The 25,243-nt window shown below is 43.5% G+C and overlaps 1 protein-coding gene across 6 annotated transcripts in view; it reads right to left on the bottom strand.

Moving 5' to 3' along the window:
* The window catches only part of NUMB (NUMB endocytic adaptor protein), a 127,710-nt gene that overhangs the window by 102,248 nt on the left and 219 nt on the right, over nucleotides 1-25,243 (bottom strand). The gene's annotated exons all lie outside the window — the stretch shown is intronic.

Below are 25,243 nucleotides of genomic sequence, written 5' to 3'. Positions count from 1 at the left end.
CAGCCCTTAGGGCGGTGACACACTGCCATACTTTGGCCTCCGTTTTTTTGCTATTAATACGGAAGAGCACACCCACCGGACACAGATCTCCTGACCTGAACTTCTCACGTCTTAGTAACATGCGTACAAAATGCTGCACATATAAAATGTAATTGCGTATGTACTGCGTTCCAAACACACCCAAAGGAAAAAAAATAGGGCTGTACGCGCGTAATACGTGGTAAAATGGAACGCAATAAACATACTCAAGTGTAAACAGTGACAATGAAAATCAATGTGCTTTCTTTTGACGCCATTCTCTCTTTTGACGCCATTCTCTCAGGAGTGTGTCGGGGTAGTGTATTTCATGAGTGTTTTGCATGTGGAAACCACTGCACCAATCTTCCATAGGCAGCATATTGTCGCTCACACGAATTGCGCAAAATATGCGTGCAAGAAAAATCACAGCATGTTCTATCCTGGCATTTAATACGCGAATACACGCCAAGATAGTACATGGCGGTGGATGGAACTTAGCCAGTACACAATGTCATTGCGTACTTACTGTGTGCCGTGCATGTATATCTCGCAGCCTGATCACTGCGAGATACAGTCCTGTGAGCCCGGCTTTATTGATTATGTTTTACAACTGGCATGAATGCATATAAATCACCTCTACAAGTCAATACACATCAATTACATTCCATAGCCATTGTTACCTGACACTACTGACATCCCATAGTATTGCGCACAACTGCAGCCAACCCCTCCTCTGCAGCCCATATGCACAGACTGCAGAGGCAAATCCGTGGAAAGCTGTAGATTGAGTGCAGAGCAAGTCATTTAAGAAGAAATTTCCCTCAGGGACTAATTACATGCAGAGATACATAAGGAATATGGGAATTGGATCGGTAATTATTTACATAGCACCAAGAATGCAACACAAACAAAACCCAGGAGGATTAGATAGCCAATTAGGAGAACATGATTTGGGGGGAGAAGCTATATAGAAGAAAATAAAAATATGGCTGGGCATCAAAAAACCAAACTATATTTAGTAGGCAGTAATAAGTTCGGTGTGTGGCGCTAGATCATGCACTTGACTTTTGGGAGATCGTAATGCTCTAGTTTTCCATTATTCATAGCCTAGTCCACATAAGGGTCTTTCTATAGAAAGATCATTCCTGATCATCATGGGCAGCAATCCAATGAGGAAGAACAATTTGTTCATCAGTGGCCATTTGCGGAAAGAACCACGCTCATATATGGTGTGTGCAAATAGCTTGCATGATTTCCAGGGCTTTATCCGCAAAACCTGAAGGAAACAGATTTAATATATACAGAATTTGGCGTTAATAAATGTTTAGAGCAGCGTTATGATATTTTTGTAGGTCAGGAACACTATCTTTTCTCCTTAGGGAGAGCACCTAGAAGGTGAGTGAGTAGACTTATAAGGCCATCCATGTTCCTCTAGTTAATGTGCAAATAAGGGAGATAGAACAATACCTCTGCAGCACCATCTATTGGAAGGCAGCATTCCTGCAAGTCATTGTTAGACTCTTTAAAGAAGCCTTGAACTAATGACTGAGAATCAAAAGCAAAGCCAGAATCCATACACAGACAGCTGTTTCGGGGTGTTTGGTCATGCAGCAAGCTCCATCAGAATTCTTCACTGCCTCTGGGGGGGGGGGGGGGGGGGGGCATATGGGATATGGATGGACCAGCCACCACTTTGACCTATATGGGGGCAGCTCAACTGAGTCCAAGTGCCCAACGTTGAGAAATTACAACATGCCTAGTTCTTTATTCTTTTCCTTCCCTACTGTAATAAATAGACATGCTTGGCTGATCCAAGTGCACAGGATTACGTGGAAGTCGAAAAGTAGCGGTCTTCTGTATGGCAGGATTAAGGAGTAAATGCCTGTGATGCGTCATACCAGCGGTGGAAAGATCTCCGCCTAACACCACCCTGATAAGAGACTAGCTGAAGCTAAACAAGACCGTGTGCCGAGAGGAGCTGCTGTTTTCCAGATACAGGCTGTAACATTATATCCACTAGTGAAGCAAAAGGAAACAAAGTATTTGCACACAAGTCCTGAAGGTGCCTGCTGACTGGAGGGACAAACAGACATTTCCTTGTGAGACATAAATACCAGTATTATTCTCAGATACGGGGAAGATCTCACGGGAGAGATACACACAGTCATGAAGGAAGTGTCTGGCCGCCAACCAATAAGGAAGGACTCTACCTGCCCACAAGCTTATAAATACAGTGCAAATCACCTTCAGAGAAAAAAAAAAAACTTGTAAAACTGCCACCGAGAAGCTGCCATTATTAGCCTTAGGGTGCCTTCACACTTACAAGAAAAACACGCAATACAAGAGTGTGTGAAAAACACAGAATTATGAAACTCATGTTTTTCAATGGGTTCATTCACTCCTGCGATGTTACAAGATTTGAAAAAAAATAAAATAAAAAATCGCTGCATGCCCCATTTCTCTGCATTTATTTTTCCTTAAATCGCAAAGGTTTCCCTATGGAGGCTTTTTTTTAATTGCAACATATGAACTAGCGATTTTCGTGCAATGTATTTTTTAACATTAGCAACTCCTATTGACTTTTGCGTGAGAAAAATCGCTGGCGGCAGCTATGCGATGCACGACTGCAAGAAAGAGCATTGCTGACACTCAAAAATCACCTGAACAAAACTGCGATTGGTGCGATTTTCTCATGGCGAAATCATGATCAGGAGTTTGAAGGAGCCTTGGTAATAGATTTTTGGTGGTTTATAGATGACTACATATGAGGATTTAATTATGGTTTTTCCCTCCATGTATCTCTAACCATGGAGACTACATATTTATCTCCTTCCCATATATCCTTCTATAACGTAGGCTTTAAACAGGATTTTACATAAAATCAAACCCCTCCCCCTTTGTTTTTTACAAATCTCTTCTGAACAGACTGCAAGCCTGTAAATTCATAGCCCAGTCACAGCTGTCATCCAACCAGGTCTCAGTTATTCCCACTATATCACAGTTTTGCTCAGATGTCCAGCATTAGTCACCATACAATTTAGTAAGTTTTGGTTATTAAGTGTGTCCCTAATAACTCTTCTGCCAGCTTTAAAGGGGTTGTCCCGCGGCAGCAAGTGGGTCTATACACTTCTGTATGGCCATATTAATGCACTTTGTAATGTACATTGTGCATTAATTATGAGCCATACAGAAGTTATAAGAAGTTTTTCACTTACCTGCTCCGTTGCTAGCGTCCTCGTTTCCATGGAGCCGACTAATTTTCGGCGTCTAATGGCCAAATTAGCCGCGCTTGCGCGGTCCGGGTCTTCTTCTTTTCTCAATGGGGCCGCTCGTGCAGGATGCCGGCTCCGTGTAGCTCCGCCCCGTCACGTGCCGATTCCAGCCAATCAGGAGGCTGGAATCGGCAATGGACCGCACAGAAGCCCTGCGGTCCACCGAGGGAGAAGATCCCGGCGGCCATCTTCAACCGGTAAGTAAGGATTCAGGTAAGCGCTGTGCGGGGTTTTTTTAAGTCCCTGCATCGGGGTTGTCTCGCGCCGAACGGGGGGGGGGGGGGGGGGGGGGGGGTTGAAGAAAAAAAAAAAACCGTTTCGGCGCGGGACAACCCCTTTAACTATACTAACACCTCCCCCACCACCACACCCCCATTACCATTACTTAGCATGTGGTAATATCACTAGTTCCCTGAAATAGTGTTTTAACCCCTTAACTCTCTAGAACATTCCATATTCCATACAATGCAAGTGCCAACTGTTACTTATAGCCCATACCTGGAGCTGTTGCAGGCGATCCACAACGCCGTAGATTGCAGCTGTTAACCATTCAAAAGCCACTGTCATTTCTGACAGCGACATTTAAATGCCCCGTGGGGTGCTTACATTGCAGATTGTCTATAAAGCCATGCCTATGGTGTGTTCTGATAGATTGGTATTATATCATAATGCAGGGAGCAAGTTTTTGTCCTTTATGGGGACAAAAAAAACCAAAACTTTTTGCCATATTTATAATAAAAGAATCGAAATACAAAAAAACGAACAAAAAAAACCAAAAACACATATTTGTTGTCCCCACATCCATTCAATTCTGATCTATCAAAGTATCACACTGTGAACAGTCACCCCGTCTTCAAGAAAAAAAAATAAGCAACACACTGTACAGGATGTCCTGCAAAAAATGAGCATGTGCACGACTATGTCAGCAGGGGGGAAAAAAAAAAGTAGAATTTTATTCTTTTTCAAAGATGTTTTATATTTTAACAGTAGTGCAGCAATAACTATTATAAATGTGTTATTGTAGTAAATCGGCCTAACCCACAGAATAAAGTTATGTCATTTTTTGCTGCAGGGTGTACACCGTAGAAGCAAGACCACCCAAAAACGGCAGGATTTCGTTTTTTTTACCCCCATTTCATTCCACATAGAATATTTTATATTCTAAGAAAAACACAAAAAGAGGCTCGTGTTACATTGTTTGAATTAAAAAGAAACAATTAGGAGGAAAGGCTCACGAATATCAAAACAAAAATACAACACAACGCAAACCAGCAGTTACCAACCAGCATTGTAACAGACGCGGTTTCTATAAACCATAATTATACTAAATATCACTAAAACAGCTCGGAAGGTAAGAGTAGAAAACAATATTCAACAAAACCAGTAATATAAATATATTCTACATATTACCAAAACATCTCAAAGAACAGACTGTTCATGCTACACAAGATTAGAGTCCTACTAATTAACACTCGCTAGGTAAGCTCTATAAAAGCTGCTTACCATTATTTTCTACTTGTCATTAAGAAGAAAAATGCCATTAGGTAAGAATTCACTTTCAAAGTACGGTAATTATCCAATATATAACGGTGAGCCACCATACCCGTTTAATGTTCAGACAGGCTCTTAGGCAGATTTGCCGCGGTTTTGCTGTGTTTTTTCTGTTGCGGTTTTGCCGCAGAAGAACTGCTTCTGCGGCAAAACTGCTTCAAAGGTTAATTTGGGCTTGCGGATTTTGCTGTGGATTTTCGTGCGGAAATATCCGCAAGCGGTTTTTTCCGCAGCGCTTTTTTACTTTTGTCGCGTATTTGGTGCGGTTTTGGCTGCGTCCATAGAGGTCTATGGACAAAAAAAGCGCTGCGGAAAAGACCAAAGAATGAACATGCTGCATCTTTTAAAACCGCGCTGCAGTTGCATTTCCGCCCTGCGGCTGTGCGGAAAAAATCCGTCCTGTGAGAACAGCTTTTTGGCAAATCTCATTTGTGCTGCATTGCACTGCAAACGCAGCGGTTTTGCCGCAGTGCGGATATGCAACAGCAATCCGCTGCAAAACCGCGGCAAATCAGCCTTGTGTGAACCCAGCCGGCTACTTTGGTGTACAATATTCTGGACAGTATTTGTAAACCAGAACTAGGAGTACAACCTGCACAGCCCAATAATGTGTAACAAGACTATTTGTGCCTATTCTGGCTTTTTTTTAAATTCACTTCTGATTTTGGCCTTTAAATGGTGATGCAAGATACTGTCACGTAAAAAAGTCATTAGCCTATTTTTATTTATTTATTTTTTTAAAGGGCCACTCAAATGAAAAATTATCTCTGCCCTTTCACCCGAATGCCTGTCACACGCTGGTAGTCTCCTGTGTATACTGCACTCACTTCCAGGCAATCCAGCCTTCTTTTTGATACTTCCTTGCTCCCTGATTTATTTTCCTCCAAGCTGCACTAGCAAGTCCATGATGCATCAGCACTACTTTACATGACCAACTAGAACCAGTGCCATCTCTGCCTGCTGGGAGGATACCAGTTTTCATTAGCACCTATATTCACGTACTAAGCTAAAAACAATAGGTATACAGTCATGGAGGATGAACTATCATCTTCATTATAACTGTGATAACGGGAGCCTGTAATCATCAATGACTATGATATGAGGTTCCCCTTCCCTATGAGAGAGCATGTGTCGTATAGTTTCAGCATATAGGAATTATGAAATAGGGACTTCTTGGGAGAGCACAAAGTCAAGTAACTCATGCAGTCACAATTAGATCAAATGACCACCTGAACAGAAGGACTCAAGGAATTTACACATAGAAACAAATTAACCAAGGTAAAACTAGCTGATACTGGGGGACTGGTTACACAATGGGGGGGGGGGGGGGGGGGCCTCTCACACAGAGTTATAATCTAGATCTGCTATATTATGCATCCGCACATCTAATCTAGATATACGGATGCATGATATAGTATCTACAGAACCAGAGGTCCAATCTTGTACCTCCTCCCAGGGAAGGATGCAGTGATGTACAGGAGAAGAATAATGGGCTGCAGGCGATCATTTGCTACAATTAGGGCTACAAAATTTATTTTACTGCATACTCAACCTATATGTAGAGCACTCCAAGGACACTAACAGAAAGTCAGAACTTATAAAAATTGACCCCACTTCCAAGAAAACCCCAGCAGTCCTCACAAAAAACTGTTGGCTGGAGTGTTTGCGGTTAAGGAAAAACAATCAAAGTTCACAGTGTCAGAGTTTATACCAGGTGAGAACAATTTTTCGTAACTTCCCTTCCTAGACTGCCATATTATATTATATATATTTATTACACATACACACATATTACACACACACACACACACACACACACACACACACACACACACGGCTGTAATTGCTGTTTGAAAAATTAGCAGTAGCAAAATACAGGGAAAAGCAGAGGAAACAGAGCAGCAAAACCAAGGCAAGCAGAACATAAACTTGCAGTATTTATAGGAACTGTTGAGGTTAGTAACGCCAGGCTCACACGGATGTAAACGGAATCCCTTGCTGGCCGTACACCTGTTTTTCCGTTTAGATTTCCCATGCTGTCGCTTAGCGATGACGTGGATACCCACAGTCCATATGTAAAGTAGTTGCATATGGGCTGCGGGTATATACGCGACCATAGAGAATAATGGGCTCTGTCGCATATATCAGCTGTAAAATAGAACATAACGATTGGCTGCGAGCTACTGTTTATTCTATGTGCGGACAGAGCCCGCAATTCAAAGCCAGTCGTGTGATAATGGCCTCATACTTTTGCAAGATATAAAATGCAAATATACCAAAAAGGAATTCAAAACATACAACTGTTGTGTCCAGTGCTAAACTTTATATCCACCGCTTAGCAACATTGTCAGTGTTTACCAGCAGCCCTGCAAGCAGTACAGCGGAGCCGGGTCCTTTATATACAGAGGAATGTGCAGAGCAGCAAATATCAACAGGGATCAATTACAACATTTTCTAGGCCAATTTTGGATTTAAAAACAAAACCTGCATGAGTCAACAATTTATATTTTTCAGAAGAGTAAACATCAATACACCTCAGTAAAATACTAGCGACTCAACTGGTATCATTTTACAAACCAGTCCAGCAGTTTGATACATTGGTGGTTCCAAGGATTCTGGATATCTGATACTACATATACACACACACACACACACACACACACACACTATAATATATATTATATATACACACACACACATATACATACATACATACACATATATATATATACACACACACACACACACACACACATACACACACACTACCGTTCAAAAGTTTGGGGTTACATTGAAATGTCCTTATTTTTGAAGGAAAAGCACTGTACTTTTCAATGAAGATAACTTTAAACTAGTCCTAACTTTAAACAAATGCACTCTATACATTGCTAATGTGGTAAATGACTATTCTAGCTGCAAATGCCTGTTTTTTTTGTGCAATATCTACAAAGGTGTATAGAGGCCCATTTCCAGCAACTATCACTCCAGTGTTCTAATGGTACAATGTGTTTGCTCATTGGCTCAGAAGGCTAATTGATGATTAGAAAACCCTTGTGCAATCATGTTCACACATCTGAAAACAGTCTAGCTCGTTACAGAAGCTACAAAACTGACCTTCCTGTGAGCAGATTGAGTTTCTGGAGCATCACATTTGTGGGGTCAATTAAACGCTCAAAATGGCCAGAAAAAGAGAACTTTCATCTGAAACTCGACAGTCTATTCTTGTTCTTAGAAATTAAGGCTATTCCACGCGAGAAATTGCTAAGACATTGAAGATTTCCTACAACGGTGTGTACTACTCCCTTCAGAGGACAGCACAAACAGGCTCTAACCAGAGTAGAAAAAGAAGTGGGAGGCCACGTTGCACAACTAAGCAAGAAGATAAGCACATTAGAGTCTCTAGTTTGAGAAACAGACGCCTCACAGGTACCCAACTGGCATCTTCATTAAATAGTACCCGCAAAACACCAGTGTCAACATCTACAGTGAAGAGGCGGCTGCGGGATTTTGTGCTTCAGGGCAGAGTGGCAAAGAAAAAGCCATATCTGAGACTGGCCAATAAAAGAAAAAGATTAAGATGGGCAAAAGAACACAGACATTGGACAGAGGAAGACTGGAAAAAAGTGTTGTGGACGGATGAATCCAAGTTTGAGGTGTTTGGATCACAAAGAAGAACGTTTGTGAGACGCAGAACAAATGAAAAGATGCTGGAAGAATGCCTGACGCCATCTGTTAAGCATGGTGGAGGTAATGTGATGGTCTGGGGTTGCTTTGGTGCTGGTAAGGTGGGAGATTTGTACAGGGTAAAAGGGATTCTGAATAAGGAAGGCTATCACTCCATTTTGCAACGCCATGCCATACCCAGTGGACAGCGCTTGATTGGAACCAATTTCATCCTACAACAGGACAATGACCCTAAACACACCTCCAAATTGTGCAAGAACTATTTACAGCAGAAGCAGGCAGCTGGTATTCTATCGGTAATGGAGTGGCCAGCGCAGTCACCAGATCTGAACCCCATTGAGCTGTTGTGGGAGCAGCTTGACCGTATGGTACGCCAGAAGTGCCCATCCAACCAATCCAACTTGTGGGAGATGCTTCTAGAAGCGTGGGGTGCAATTTCACAAGCTTTTTTTTTTTTTTTTTTTTTTTTTTTTTTAAATTCTTTATTTATCACCATTTTCAACTTAGTTAATCATACATTTGTAAGTTATCTTCTGAATAAACTGTTCACACGATATTAGGTATAACATAACATTAAGGTAATTTCCTTATTTTCCTGTCGTAACTTGTCTATTAACGTTTAAATGAGCATTCAACTTTCTAGTCTAATTACGGACTTGGGGGGGGGGGGGGGGACATTAATGCCCTCCTTCCGTCCGTGATGGGCCTATTGTCCTAACTAAATTCAACATATTCTTCTTACTCACTGACGAGACACATTAGGGAAGCGTACATCTGTTTGGTCTGCCTGTGGGATATGATGGAGGCGGGGAGAGAGAGAGAGAAAGAGAGAGAGAGAGAAGAAGAGGAGAGAAAATTAGGGGGAAGGGAAAACGTGGAAAGGAGAAAAAAAAAAAAAAAAGACACACGGGGGGGGGGGGGGTAGGCCAGTGAGATTCCTCAGGCCTTATGGATTAATCAGGGATTTGAATTCCTCTGAGTCGCGGAACTGTATCCAGTGGTACCATGTTTTACGGAACCTTTCTTGTGTACCTTTTAGCGAGGCTGTAAGGTCCTCCATCTCCATAATCTGGTCAATTGTGTTGAGCCACATTGCTATCGTGGGTGAGGGCGTTTGTCTCCAGAGCCTCGGAATGCACGATCTCGCTGCGCCCACCATGAAGCATACCATAGATTTTTTGTATGTGGTCAAGGGAATATCGCAGTGATGCAGGAGGAAGAAAGCTGGTGTTTTTGGCAGCGGGTAGTGTGTAAACTTGGAGGTGATCCGCCACACCTCTGACCAAAAGTTGGTAAGCTCCGCACACTCCCAGAAAATATGCAGCAAGGTCCCTTGTTCTGTTCCGCATCTCCAACACAGGGGGGAGACCGCAGGGAATATCTTGTGTAGTTTGGAGGGCACCCTGTACCATCTAGAGAGGACCTTGTAACCAGACTCCTGTACTTTACTTGATATGGAGGAGTGATGTGTAATAGTGAATATTTTTTCTTTTTCCTCCTGTGTCAGTGTCATCTTGAGATCTTCTTCCCACCTTTTTATGTATCCTAGCGGCTGTTCATTTTGTGAATTAAGTATGTTATAAACCCTGGACAAGGTATGTCTGGTTGGGCCCTCTCCGCTACATATTATTTCAAATTGTGTTTTTGGTCTTGCGAATGTGTTGGGTCTAGGGAGTGATAGAAGAAAATGCCTTAGTTGGATTGTTTGCCACAGTGATATTGAGTTTGGTTCTGTTATTTCTCTCAGCGTGTCTACCGATAGCCACTGGCCCTCTTGTAGGAAGTGTTCCGCTCGGGATCTACCTCCTGCTATCCAGTTTCGAAAGGCTTTGTTCTCGTTCCCTCGCGGAAACGCCGTGTTGCCTAGGATTGGGTACATGGGGGATGGTTTAGGGGAGATGTCTGCGTTAGTGCTTATTTTATTTATTATGCTCATTGTCGGGCCAATTGTAGGGTGTTTCGTGTAGTCCGTTGATGCTTGTCCCTGTGTCCACGTGAGGGCTGTCAGTGGCATTTGTACGAATGATTGTTCGATTTCCACCCATAGCTTAAGGTCAGAGTGTCTGTGCCAGTCTACTGTTCGTGCCAAATGTGCCGCCTGGTAATATCTCAGGAAGTTTGGTAGTCCCATGCCTCCTTTTTTGGGCTTGGACAGGGTGCTCCTCGCTAGCAATTTCACAAGCTTACCTCAACAAATTAACAGCTAGAATGTCAAAGGTGTGCAATGCTGTAATTGCTGCAAAAGGAGGATTCTTTGACGAAAGCAAAGTTTGATGTAAAAACAATGTTATTTCAAATACAAATCATTATTTCTAACCTTGTCAATGTCTTGACTCTATTTTCTATTCATTTCACAACGCATGGTGGTGAATAAGTGTGACTTTTCATGGAAAACACAAAATTGTTTCGGTGACCCCAAACTTTTGAACGGTAGTGTGTGTGTATATTATATATATACACACACACACACACACACACACACACACACACATATATATATACACACACATATATTATATATATATATATACATATATACATACACACACACACACACATATATATATATACACACACACACATTATATATATATATATATATATATATATATATATATACACACACACACACACACACACACACACACACACACACATATACACATACACACAAAAATACAGAAATTATATACAAGGGTTTATCTGACAATTCATAAACTAGTGTAACGTTATTCTCTAGCAGTGGGTCGTGGGTTTCAATAGCTGGTTTTAATGCAGTTGAAGTGGAGTTTCACCTCCATCATATGAGCCCTGTAATTTCCATCGACTATCACAGCGCACTGCTTTCATTTCAAAACTATTTGGATGGACTTGGAAGGAAACCTTTTAGCCCACACAAGAATGCATGAATAATACATGCTGTTGATATTGAAGCATTGCCTTCCTAGCCAAACCAATAATCACAGTCCAGAAATACCCTGGAAGAAGTTCTGGCGACACCATAAAAGCCCCGGCAGACAGGACTTGTCAGCTAAAAATACCAGTGTGATCAGTACTACAGGCAGCGGGGAAATAAAGATTATTAGTCGTCTATCCCCTCAACTGCTACCACCACAAACACCCATTTCCATTTGACTTTTTACAACCCTCCCAAACACTTCCTGAAAGTTACAAACACGACCTCACTACTACTCTGTACAAGTTCCAAGTTGTATGGAAACGCAGTATGGCCGTAATGTTATCCTGTGGAATTTTGTGCCTCCACATATTTGTACATAGCATGCTTAGAAAAAATAACCTATGTCCCAAAGTCTACAGGAATGCAAACGCACACACTGCATGGCTGCCCATACTGTCAATAAATACTATAAGATCTACATCACTGCCCTAATGTGTTGCAAAGATGACTGGATTTTAAAGTGGTTTATTGTAACTCATCCGGTACCCAAATGGAGCATCACAGGGAAATACGCCAAACATACAATATATCAAACTATACTATAAAATGCGGTACAATGCACTTCATGGAGGCAGTCTGCACAGAAAACCATACAGTATTTCTCCTATGTAACAGCACAGCAGCAAACATCACTGGGACGAGCCATATCACTGTGTAGGCGAACACATTACCACCCTTCTACCTGCAGCTACCCACTACAGGGAGCTTACTGCATACTAGTTTACCATGGAGCTAATAGTATAAACAATATGCAGTTAGCTCCCTCTAGTGGAAGCTGCAGGCAGCCAGAATGTTTACTTTTAGATCTAAGCAGGGGGTTTGGAGCTCAGTATCAGAACAGTACTTCAACTGCTTTAAAGACATTGGAGTCAAACATTTTGAACTCCTCTGTAAATGAATAATGGTGTTGAAAGTTGGTTAATCACTTTAAGCTGGGCATGGACCTGATATTGTTGTTGGCAAACCCATTGGGCAAAAGTGATGCCCTAGGGATCTGGTTGCTTAGTGTTAAAAGGAGAACTTCGATCTTAAGATATGCCATAAAAGTCTGATAGATGCAAGTCCCACCAATATCTAGTTCTGGCCCCCACCTAAGCTAAATGCAGTAGCTGGGACTTATGGAAACAGCCAAGGTGGCTGTGCCATGCAGTTTCTGTAATTCCCACTGAATAGGAGTGGGTTCCAGAGGTATTCTGTGGATATGCAATGAAAGTTTCAGCTGGAAATAACCCTTTAATGGTAATGATTGAGTTAGGGCACCTTCACACTGGCGATAAAATTGCACCATTTTCTCACGATGCGAGAGTGAATGAAAATGCAGAATTATGAAACCAATGATTTTCAATGGCTTCCTTCACATTTGCGATGTTTTCACTCATGTGATGCTGCGAGAAAAAAAAATCGTGGCATGTCCTTTCTTTTTGTGAGGTGCGGATTTTTATCACCCTTGTTTCCCTATGGGGCCTCCTTTTTATGTTCAAAATGTGGTTTTATTAGAGACTTTGCCATAAACACAATATAACAGCGTCAGCTCCAAGAAAAAAATCAAATACAATATCAACAAAACTTTAGAAACTATAGAGATAAGAGCCTTTCCGATATACCTTTCACCAGCTCATGACTGTTCAATAGAAGTCTCTCGGTTTAATACGATATTACCCTCTGAAAGGGTTGATCTAGAAAGCCAACAGACCAAACTCACGTTATTACCTTATGAAAAAACATAATTAAGAAAAACATTTTTGTAAAGTGTGACCAATCCACCCTCGAGTATAGACCCTGAGGAATGTTGCCCATTAGAAACTAAAAAAAATAGGGTAGGAAAGAAAGAAAAAAAAACAAACAACAACACGTGACTCAGTAGGAAGTCGAATAAAGATAACAAAAAAGAAGAAGTAGTGACAAAGAAGACATGAAAGAAATACCTCGAACTCACATACGCCCGAAACCCCCTGGACCTCTTAATGATTAGGTAAAGCCCCATTCACCAACCATTGTGAGGGGATAGCCCTGACTTCCATGTGGCATGGAATGCCAAGTATTTATTGTCATCCCCAGCTCGGAGCTCCTCAATATGGCCTATATCGTCTACAGCTGTCACCCAGTTCAACCTTGACGGGGACCTGTGATCTCCAGAGTCAAGGGATCACAACTCTCATTGGTAGGAGGAGAAAACAGTCGAAGGATACTTCTCTTGTTTGCACCTATTGCAAGGCAACCTCAGGGGTGAGAATCAGAGAACACCTACTCAAGGCGTTATATAATCCCTGAACTTCCCTCCAGAGAGTCAGGACCTAGGGACAGGTCCACCATATGTGCCTAAGCGTCTCAACCTCCGTCTGGTATCTCCAGCATAAGTCAGAGACTCCTGGGTAAAATCTGGCCAGGTGGACAGGGGTACGGTACCATCGTGTGAGCAGATTATAATTTAGCTCTTCATGCTTGCCTGAGACCATCATCTTATGCGTTAGCACATCACTTTAGACCAATCCCCCTTTGACACAGTTCGTCCCAGCTCCCTTTCCCAGGACCTCCTGTTCCAATTCAACCCATTGTTTGGTGGGTGTTCCCTGTACCAAATCCAACACCACCTTACGTATCACAGCTCTATAGTAGAGACAAGGATCCGGAAGTCCCATCCCACCCCTATCTTTCCGCTGAATCAGCAATCTATGACTAAGACGCGATCTGGTCCCTTTCCATACAAAGTGCGTCACTGCTTTTTGAAATCTGATAAAATAATTTCTTGGGATCTTCATGGGTAATGTTTGAAAAAGGTAAAGGAGTCTGGGCAGGGAATTCATTTTGAGGGTGTTTATTTTGCCAAACCACAGGAGGGTCAGTGGTCACCATCTGTCTAGGTCTTTTGTTATGGAGAGACAAATGGTCTCGAAGTTCAGATCAAGTAGCTTCCCTGGGTCAGGAGACAGAACCACCCCAAGTATTTAATACAATCCTCCCGCCAATTCAAAGGAAACAAGGGCTTTAATTGTGCAGTCTCCAAAGATGGGAGCGTGAGGTTTTGGATTTCCAATTTAGGTTGATCTTAAAGTTACTAACCTGGCTGTACCTGTCAAACTCTTGTAAGATGGCGGGTAATGCCCGTCTGGGATTTGTGATATAGACCAACAGGTCGTCAGCGAACATGGCCACCTTGAGCTCACTCTTGGTTGTTTTATAGCTCACTACTTCCTTGTTTTCTCTAATGGTGTTAGCTAGGGAATCCATCACCAACGCATATAAAGTTGGGGAGAAGGGGCAGCCCTGTCGCGTCCCATTCCTTATGTCAAGTGGACTGGAGAGCGACCCATTCACCCGGATCTGAGCCGTGGGGTTGTAATATAAGGCCATTATCCATTGCAGAAGTCTAGTACCCAGTCCTATCCTACTCAGCGTGTCCTCCAGAAATGCTCAACTGACTCGATCAAAGGCCTTCTCGGCATCGACCAAGAGCAAGCACAGTGGGCTACTTGCCTCTCTCGCCTTCTCTATCAAGGAGAGTGTCTGTAATGTGTTGTCCCTAGCCTCCCTCCCTGGGACAAACCCAACCTGATCCCTATTGATAATGGGGCCTCCTTGTTATTGCATCACAAAGCATGAACTTGCGATTTTCGTGCAAAGCTTTTTTTTTTTTTTTTAACATTAGAAAGTCCCATTGTCTTTCACGCTAAACAAATTGCGGCAAAAATCACACGATAAAAAAAAATAAAAATCGTGAGCGACAGCGATGTTTTAGTGAGAAAAAGCAGTGCTGATGCTCAAAAATCATGGGGAAAAAGGTCGCGATTTTCTTGCAGCGATATCGTGATCGCCAGTGTGAAGTTTCTCCAAAGTGCTCTCTCCCTTCCACTTATCTTAATGCCCACTATCATTTCTGTTACTGGATATAGCGGAACAGGAAGTGAAGCAAAGGAAAAAGAGTCATGGTGCGTACACAGGGGAGGAAGAGGAAAGGCATACATGCAGATGTCCTTCTGGAGCTAATGGCGAGTTATTTGCTGCTATTAATTCAGATCTCCACTGCTCAGTACTGTTATATGCTGTTGTACATGATGAGGTTATATTTCTGTGTGGGAGACAGTTAGTTATGTTCACGTAGTGGAAATGCTGCTGATTTCCTGCAGTAGAAAAGTTCAGTGGCAAAATTCACAGCATTTCCGCATCAAAAATTGCATAAAACTCTGCACCGTTAGTGTAGATTTTGACTAGGAATCAGCTGCCACCCCTTTATCTCCTGGCGAGCGGTGCTCACTAAAAACTACAGGGTAACACTGCTGATTCCTAGTCAAAATCCACACAAATGGCAAATATTTGGTTCATGAAATAGAAGTGATGTGAATTTTACTGGGGAAAATCTGCAACATTTCCGCTACGTGTGAACATACCCTTAGCGAGTATAATCTGCAGTTCTCTAGTCAGTGTATAAAACACAGCACGGCAGCTAGCCTCCATCCACCAGTTGTAAGAAGACAGAGTCACAGATACAGGCTGCAGAGGAACAAATGGGGGAAAATACAGGATTCAAGTCAGTGTTATTCCTCATGTAATTAACCATAGCAGCTTATTCTAAAAAGCCATCTGAAAAGTTAAGTTCACTTTAAAATTTAGTTACATAATACACGTGGTACATTAGTCTCCCCAGTATGTCGCAACACAACAATGTAACAGTTCTTACGTATACAGACTTAGTTCCGCAGTTCGGAGAAAAAAGTAAAAATGCAGGTTGTACAAGAGAACGACAACGACAAAAGGTACAATAGTCAATGACAACTCAGCACCTCTATGCTCCGCTTGCACTAGATGTCCTTTGGTTGAAGTCCAAAGGTTATAAACAACTAATGTATCACTTTATATTCAGGCTGCAATGATAGACCAAAGCTGGACAACCAGAACCAGACTTTAAACCCTGGAGAACATATAAAAGCATAACCTGATTATACCTGATGCTGGCCTGTAAAACCCATAATACTACCAAAAAGCGTGATCCCCAACCTATTAACACTTATGGCATATACTGAAGATATGTCACATGTGACTAGGCAGAAAACCCTTTTAAGTCCAAAATAGGTTTTGTTCTATCTGCATACTCTGCATAAAAGCAATAGTACTAGAGCTCTCTCCCCCATCGCAGACTCTCGCACCAGCAGGATTGAGGTTTTCACCCCTAGGTCTCCAGACATGAACACGGCCATCATCAGTGCCCAAACTAAACATGGTTTTGTTTCTGAAGACAACCTGATTCCACTCTGTAGCATCTACTTTCATCGTTCATGACACCACTGTAAACATAGGTGATAGTGGGTGTCAAAGACAGAACACATAATGGGTGCCGTGAGACCAAATGTTCTTCAGCCAAGAGCCTGGAAATGTTTCCGAAAGACACAGGGGTGTAACGATGGGGCCACCTGTCCCTGGATGATGGACAACTAAACAGTTGTAGTTAAATGATCTTTCTAGGGCGTCCTGAGCCCAATCACCTTCTGTGCCCTCACGCATCCACTGGTCCCGACATCATTATTAGTGTATCTTGAGGCCACCAGAAGCTAGCGGTTTGACAAGGAGGAACGCCCCTCTCACACCCCTAGCTCCCGATTGGGCCGAGGCTACCAAGGCCTAGTAGCAGTGTGGAGATATGGCTGCGTTCTGTGCACATTAATGATTAGGCCGACATTAATAGCTGTAAATGCTGCCGTGTTAGAGGTGTAAAACAGCAACATTTAACCCTCACTCAAAGGTCCCCTGCAATGAGCTGCCGGGCTCACCGCTTCTGCTCTGCTCCATCCATTCATTCATTCTCAGGTCCGTGTCGCCCGCTCCCCTGCTCTCAGCTACCATGCTCATGGTGTGTGTTCCGGTGGCAGGACTGTAAAGTACGTGGACACCGCTCCTCCGCGGACCGATGGCGCACAGGACTGTGAAATCCGTCCCCTCGCTCCCGCAGTGACAGCTGCTGCTCTGTGCACTTGAGCTCTGGCACCGGGAAAGGCGCATTTGGTGGGGCAAGTCTGGCGGCGTGTGCTCCTGCACTGGCCAGCAGCCGGATACCAATTTGTCCCCCCCCCCCTCCCCCCGCCTGTGTCGCCTCCATGCAGCTGGCGGGATGTTAACGTTACATCGGTTAGGAGTGGGGGTAGCTGTTGTCGAACGCTGCCGGCGCCACTGCTATATCCGCTACACAAGCCTTTTGCCTAAGTGGTTAAACACTGAGGCGGGTTGCGCATTGCCATTCGGTGGGCAGGAACAGCGTGGGAGCTCTGTCTGTACGTAGGAGTCAGGCGAGCGATGCATGTATTTTTTTCCCTGAACTTCTAGTGCTCTTCCAGGACCTAGAGGCCCCTACATTCAGGGGGCGTCAAGCCCCTGTCAATCTTGACTCCACCAGGACTTCCTGGTGGCGTCAAGATACACTAATACCCCTGACATCTAAGAGTCTGGTCAGAACAGCCCAGGCAGCAGGCAATTTGTCGATATGTCCAATCAGCTTCTAGCATTCCAATAATGCACCCCCTCTCAAACTCTGTTAACTGGGCGAAATCTGTTTGATTGCATCGTAGAGGAGTCTAGTGGTCAACAAGCTTTAAGTGGAAAAAGAGGTCACTACACACAAGTAGTCTCTGAAAGCCTTTAATAGGCCAAGGGGGTAAACACTTGTAGGGCCTCCGGTGGCAAGACCGTTTATCTAATCACACCACAACTCTGAACATTTGCATATCTGCCTGAGATGTAACTGTATGCTGAGTTTTGCAGCAAAACAACAACTTCTAGGGGCTGGATTACAATTATACATACATACACTTTTCTTTTAAACACAGTATGTCTAGCAGCTACACTAGCATGCTGCTACTGTTTCTTAGGTTGCACTACAATAATAGAAGAAAACCAATGGTGCTCAATAAATATAAAAGGGGGCAGTAAATAGCAAAAAGAAAAGTAAACAACTAAAACAAAAAAGGTAGCAAGGAAACACTAAAAACCTATAAAAGGAAAAAAAATAAAATCAGCAAAGGTGGAGACTTATTGCCAAAGAGAGCAAAACTATATAAAATAGTAAAAAGATTAGTACTGAAAAAGTGTTGGCCCTTTAATAAATAATGTAGGAGAAATTGTAGAGGGTGATGAGGAGAAAGCAAAATCTATTAAATAGTTTTTTCTCCAATGTATTCATGAAGGAAAAGGAAATGTCAGATGAGATGCACAGTGATAAAGCAAACTCTCCACTAAATGTCAGTACTAATACACAATAAAGAGTCAGACCACTTGTTTGGAAACGTCGCATTTTTACGGAGTTACAATAAACCTGATGGACCTCCCTTTTCAAACTTAGGCCTCCTTCAGACGGTTGGTTTGGATCCCCTGCGAGAATTCTCACAGTGGGATGCAACCTGCATCCCTGGAGGGATCAGTGCGGCTCTCACCTGCTCCCGTGGCTTCGGCTCTGTGATGTGCCGGCTGCTGCCCAGTGACGGTAGTGACATTTCTGTGCGGGCCTCTGCAAGCACAAAAATAGAACATGCCGCGATTTGTTTTCTGCGTGTATTTTCATGCGGACAAGTCACGGCCATCTGCATAGGATTACGTTTTGTAATGCAATCCTATGCAGGCGGGTACGGGTGGAAATTCTGCGGCAAACCCTGCTGCAGAATTTCCGCCCGTGTGCAGGGGGCCAAAAAGTGGAATTGAGTTCCTGAGTGCCGCTCCCGTCTCTGCACGTTGCACTAAATGTCAGTAATCTAACCCAAGAAGAAGTGCAGAGCAGTCTTAAAAAGATTAAAATGGACAAATCACGGGGTCCTGACTGCATACACCCAAGAGTTTTAAGGGAATTAAGTAAAGTGATACAGAGACCCTTGTTTCTTATTTGAGGGCTCAATAGTAATAGGGTTTGTTTCATTGGATTGGCACATAGCCAATGCCGTCAATATTCAAAAAGGGTCAAAAATTAACCTTGAAAGTTACAGGCTGGTAAGCCCTACTTCTATTGTGGGTAAAATGTTTGAAGGGTTTCTAAGAGATTATAGCCTGGAGCAACTCAATGAACATAGCTGTATAACTCCGTATCAGCACGCGTTTATGAGGGGTCAATCCTGTCAAACCAACCTGATCAGCTTCTATGAGGAGGCAAGTTCTAGACTGGACAGGGGAAAGTCACTGGATCTTGTGTATCTGGGTTATTAATGGTACATACTCCGATTGGGTCACCGTTACTTGTGGGGTACCACAGGGGGCAGTACTGGATGACACAAAACTGTAAAAAAAAAATTAACATGAGAGGGCGCAAGGCGGCTGCAAATGGATCTGGATAAGTTTGGGGCTTGGGTAGAAAAGTGGTAAATGAGGTTTAACACTGATAAATGTAAGGTTAAGCACATGGGCAGGTAAGTCATGTCACCATTCGTCAAGGCAAATCTGATAATGTAGTGCATCAGGTCTAGGGGCACATGATGAGAACATTGTTCTACCTATTTACAAGTCGCTGGTCAGTTTTGGACACCAGTACACAAGAAGGACATATCAGAGCTTGAGTGGGTACAAAGGCTAGAGTAAAATACTTAAAATGGGGAAAATTGGCTTATACCTCAATGGGTTTTTTTGCCTACCTCTGGACCAACATTGGGGGGGTAATAGGCTGAACCTACTGGATGGACATCTGTCTTTTTAAGCCCTACATACTATGTTACAGAGCGCTAGGAAAGCAAATACACGATAAGGCAGCGGTATATTTGGCCTGCAGAAGTCTCTGCTGGTGTATAACACAGTCTGTTCAGGCAAACACATGGTCCCGCTGAGCGCATCAGTTTGGAAGCACCTCTCTGCTCTCACTAAGAGGATTCCAAGTGGAGGATTCCCCCCTCTAATGTCCGTATACCCCAACAGGACACGAGGAGATTGGTCGCTCAGTTAAAAATACCCATTAACTTCAATGGAGCTGAGCTGCAATACCAGACATAACCCTGTATGTTTGGAAGAAAGCAACCATGCTTTTCCAGCCATGGGCAGCCCCTTTAATTATTGCACAATTATAAATCATACAACTTGCTAATATGTTTTGCTTCTCATTATTTTTAAGATCTCCGTTTGTGGCGAGTGCATGGGAACTTCCTTGTTTACAACTATTGAGCAAACAAACCCAATATAGACAGCTGAGAGTTATTTATATTGTATTCAATCTAGGCCGTCCTCTGTGGGCTGATCATTGATATCAGGACAGCTGACTTGCGGAAGATTTCATTTAAAACAGATAACTTATCCTGAGGATAGATCATCAATATATGCTTATGGTGGGCTGCTGCTCGGGATCACTGCTAATTCACTATTTGAAGTCACCACGGTCCTCAGGTGACCGCCACTGTCACTTCACTGCATAGCAGGCACAGTGCTGTACATTTCATAGTGTCTAAAACCAGTATTGCAGCTCATTCACATTCATGTGAATGGGGCTCAGCTGCTCTCAGGCTATGCAACAGATGAACACAGCATCGCAGCCCTGAGAAGAGGCTAGGGTGCTTACAGTAGTGCTACAACCTCTTCAGTCAGCTGATCGCAGGGGGTCCCAAGTGGCAAACCCACACCAATAGGATATTTATGGCCTACCCTGGTTGGTAAGCAGTGTTAGTCGTGGAAAAACCCTCCAAGTAGTTAGAGCTCATTCACATCAGTGGAAGAAACGCCATTCAGGGCCTCCATTGAAGAAGTTTATGAAAATCTCAGACTAAATAGCATTGCATGAAGCACCATGGGAATATATTGGATTGCATAGCAGTAACCTCATATTACCCATAGTCAATGGGATCCATCAGGGGCTGTTTCAGTTTGGCACGTGCTGGAACTGGCACGTCCATTTTGCCATTATTCAGCTCCTAGGGAGGAGCCATAAACAAAAAGAAAAGCCCAAATAATGCCCTATATGCCAGGATACTATAGTGGATTTAGGGCAAATTTACTGCAGGTTTCAGCCTCTCCATTAAAGTCTATCGGGCAAAATGTGCAGCAAATCAAGTGCAATGATTAACATGCCTAAATTCTGATCCGCATGTCAATTTCCACATTGGATTTCCCACAGTGTGTGGATGAAATTTTGCTACCACTGTAATGCTGCAGAATTCCCATACACCTGCGTCAAATCCACCACGTGTGAATATAGCCTTGCGCTGCAAATCAGGAAATTCCGCTTCACTGCTAACAAGCAGATTGTTAACCCCTTAACTACACGGGACGTACAGTTACATCCTGTGCGTTCGCGGTTTGTACGGAGGAGGGATCAAGAACCGACCCTACTGCATAAAGTGCTGATGCCAGCTGTTTTTTCACAGCTTACACCTACGATCAGTGTAAAGGCTGTAAACCCTGTTAATGCCGCTGTCAGTTTTGACAGCGGCCTTTAAACCCCCCAATTAGTTTTGCAGAGTCCCAAACAGCGCCAACGCGACGAGATTGCAAAGTACTGTTCAGTCGTCATAGCCACATGGGGCCCCCAGTGCTGCCATGGTTCACTGCCTATCAAGCTATGCATGTGGTGTGGTTTGGATCGACTACCTGTCAGATGACAGTATAATGTAATACCATGGTATTACATTGTACTGCGGAAGTGATCAAAACATCGCAAGTACCCTAATGGGACTAAAAAGAACTTTAAAAATGAGTTTTAAAAAGTTATTAATTATTCAAAAGAATAAAAAGGTATTTATAAATTATAGAAAAATTCTTAAAAAAAAAAACCACACAAATATTTGGTATTGCTGTAAAGGTCCCATATATTAAAGTAGCTAATTACTTATCCCGTAAGGCCTCATGCCCACGGCCGGGTCGGATTCTGCCTGCCAAATATCGCAGTGGAATCAGACCTGGCATCCCCCAGCGACCCTGTACTCTGGATCCGTCACGAGTGTCTCGCATGGTGAGCCGCCATACGTGCACAGTGCAGCTCCGGCACTGGGCTGTGACATGGATTTCCGCGATACTTCTGCAGTGCCCAATGCGCGGAATATCGCAGGACGGACTGCTTCTATTGACTACATTAGAAGCCGTCTCTGCGATTTTCCGCACAGGATAGAACATGCTGCAATTCTCCCCCGCGAGCTGAAAATCGCAGTTGATTTCCGCTCGTGGGCAGGAGAGAATCATTTACCCAGTATGTCTATGGACGGACATTGCTGCGGAATTCTGACCGCGAATTTCACTGAGATAATCCATCTGTGGGCATTCAGCCTAAGGAAAACATCTGAAAGAAAGACAGAAATACCCAATGCCAGAATTGTGATATTTGGTCTCGCCAGCTCAAAAATAAATAAATAAATAAATAAATAAATAAATAAATAAAATATATATATAATTAACAAAAAAACAAAAAAAAAAACACAATTAAAAAGTTTTATGTACTCAATAACGATGCCAAAAGAAACTACAGGACATCCTAAAAAAACTATTTCATCCCCTCACCCCCCACTATTACTCCAGTTAGAAATCTTTACACGTTTCTCAGTACATTATATAGAATAGTAGAGTTGGAAGGGACCTCCAGGGTCATGGGGTCCAACCCCCTGCTCAGTGCAGGAGGTTGGACAAGTCATCCCAAATGTCTGACAGTTGATGATACGGTACATTAGATACCATTCAAAAGTACAACTCAGCCCGCAAACAACGAGCTGTAGGATAAACAAGACTTATGATATTTCTTAAGGCCCCCTGTCCACGGGCATTGCGGTATCCCACGGTGAATCTCCGCTGCCGGAGCCGCCGCATGGGAGCAGGGGGCGGCAGACGGTTCTCCGCAGGTCAGCCTAGCTGACCGTGGAGAATCGGGGCAATTCGCAGCACGCTGCGAACTGCCGGCCGCGAGTGGAGAATCGCAATGATTCTCCGCTCGTGGACACAGGGCCAGCGCTTTACATAGCAATGCTATGGAAAGCTTCAGCCGGCCTGGAGGAAATAACAAGAGTGAAAATGGAAGAAAAAGAAGCTGCAGAGTTTAAAGCGTTGATGATGTGAAACAAAGGCCATTAGAAAGTTACACAGCGCCTCATTGTACCTCAATTACTCTTTATATACGTAAATTAGGAAATTCCTTCTGGAACAGTTGATGCTTTGCGGTTTGGGATTATTTAAATCTTTTTTCTCTTAGTCTAAAGCAGAAGTGGAAACAATAGAAAAGATACATATTAATGGAAAAGTTATTCCACAGAGTATGAACTGCCCTTAAAGGGAAGGTTCACCCTGACATGCCAGGCTTCAGGAAAGTGATGCTGCAGGCAGACTTCCTGCGACATCATGAGCCACAAAAAACATGTCAGGACTGCAGTGGGGCTGCAAGCGCTGGATCGCGGCGGAAGGGTAAGTGATGCTCTGTTTTTTAAAAAATGTTACTACAGTCAGGCCTATTAAAGGGATGTTGCCCAGTAAAAGCACAACCCCTTTAAAAGGGAACCTGCCACCATTTTTTTCCACACTGAAACAATATCAGCGCTACAATAGTGCGCTTGCACATTCCCCCGAACCGCTTGCTGTGACGCAGATAACATAGTTGGCATCTTCCTTGCACCGCTGGGAAACCTTGCACAGAGCCGGCGGCACAGGTAAGCTACACGAATGCCCACAAATTGGATAGATTGTCCTAGGCGACACAGGAGCGAGACTTCCCAGGGGTATGTGGACAATGGCAGCTACATCATCTACGCCACAGGCGGACGGAGTTGAAAAAAAATTAATAAAAAGGTGCAGCTAAGGAAGTTGGTCCGGCCCGACCGGCTGCATTTACGGACATCAGTAGAAACAATTTAACAAAGGCAGTTTAAGCGCGGGTATTGTATCGCTGTGTGAAAAAAAATGGCAACAAGCACCCTCTGAGGGTATATTTACACGGACAGTTTTCGCCCGCGAGCTCCGTCCGATACGGATGTGTTAATAACACAGTGATGCTGCGAGATTGAAAAATCGTGTCATATCCTATTTTTGTGAGATCTTTCATAAAGAACATCGCTAACTATTTCCAATGGGATCTTTGAAAAAAACATTTTTTTTATTGCATCGCAGGTCACATGACTTGCATTGGAGTGCGATGCATTTCTTTACGACCATCCGAAGCTCTTGGGATCTTTTCACGCCTGTGAAATATCACGACAACATAGATGCAATGTGTTTGGGTTTTTTTAGCAAAACCACATGGTGCTCGTATACAGAACCACGATTTGACAAGCGCCATGAACGGTTTGAATCTTCCGGACCGATATCATGCTCGCCCATTAGGGGGTCGGGCATGGAGCGAATACGGAGGAAGCGCGCACCGAGGAGTTATTTCTTTGCATATAAAAACTTTGCCCAATCTGGCATAGTGATACCACTACTAGCGGGCATCCCTGGCATGACCGCGCCAGTTGTAGTACTCAGTGGCATTCCTGCCACTCACACCTAAACATTCCCATAGGTGCCATCCCTGAATCTGTGGTGTCACCCCACGCAGTAGGGAATATAGCACCAACCATTGGGCTACAGCATTGGCATCTGTAGTTTGCCCATGCCAAAAATGGTGGCAGAATAAGTAGTGGCAGCGCTGCAGGCCAGAGAGTCCCGGGCAACAGAAGTTACAATTACACTTTGTCAACTTGATACAAATGAGGTAAAGAGGTGACGGTGGTAGAACTGGCAGGACACATCATATTCATGCAGTGCCCACAAAACCTGCCCACAGCCAGGGCACGGCCAGCTCAGGGCACGTCACGTGATAGCGATGGGGAAACACTAGTAGAGAAGTGCGTTGCTCCCCTCA

Source organism: Eleutherodactylus coqui, chromosome 6 (genome assembly GCF_035609145.1).
Source record: "Eleutherodactylus coqui strain aEleCoq1 chromosome 6, aEleCoq1.hap1, whole genome shotgun sequence".
Lineage (NCBI taxonomy): Eukaryota > Metazoa > Chordata > Amphibia > Anura > Eleutherodactylidae > Eleutherodactylus > Eleutherodactylus coqui.
This window is presented reverse-complemented; position numbering and strand designations above follow the sequence as displayed.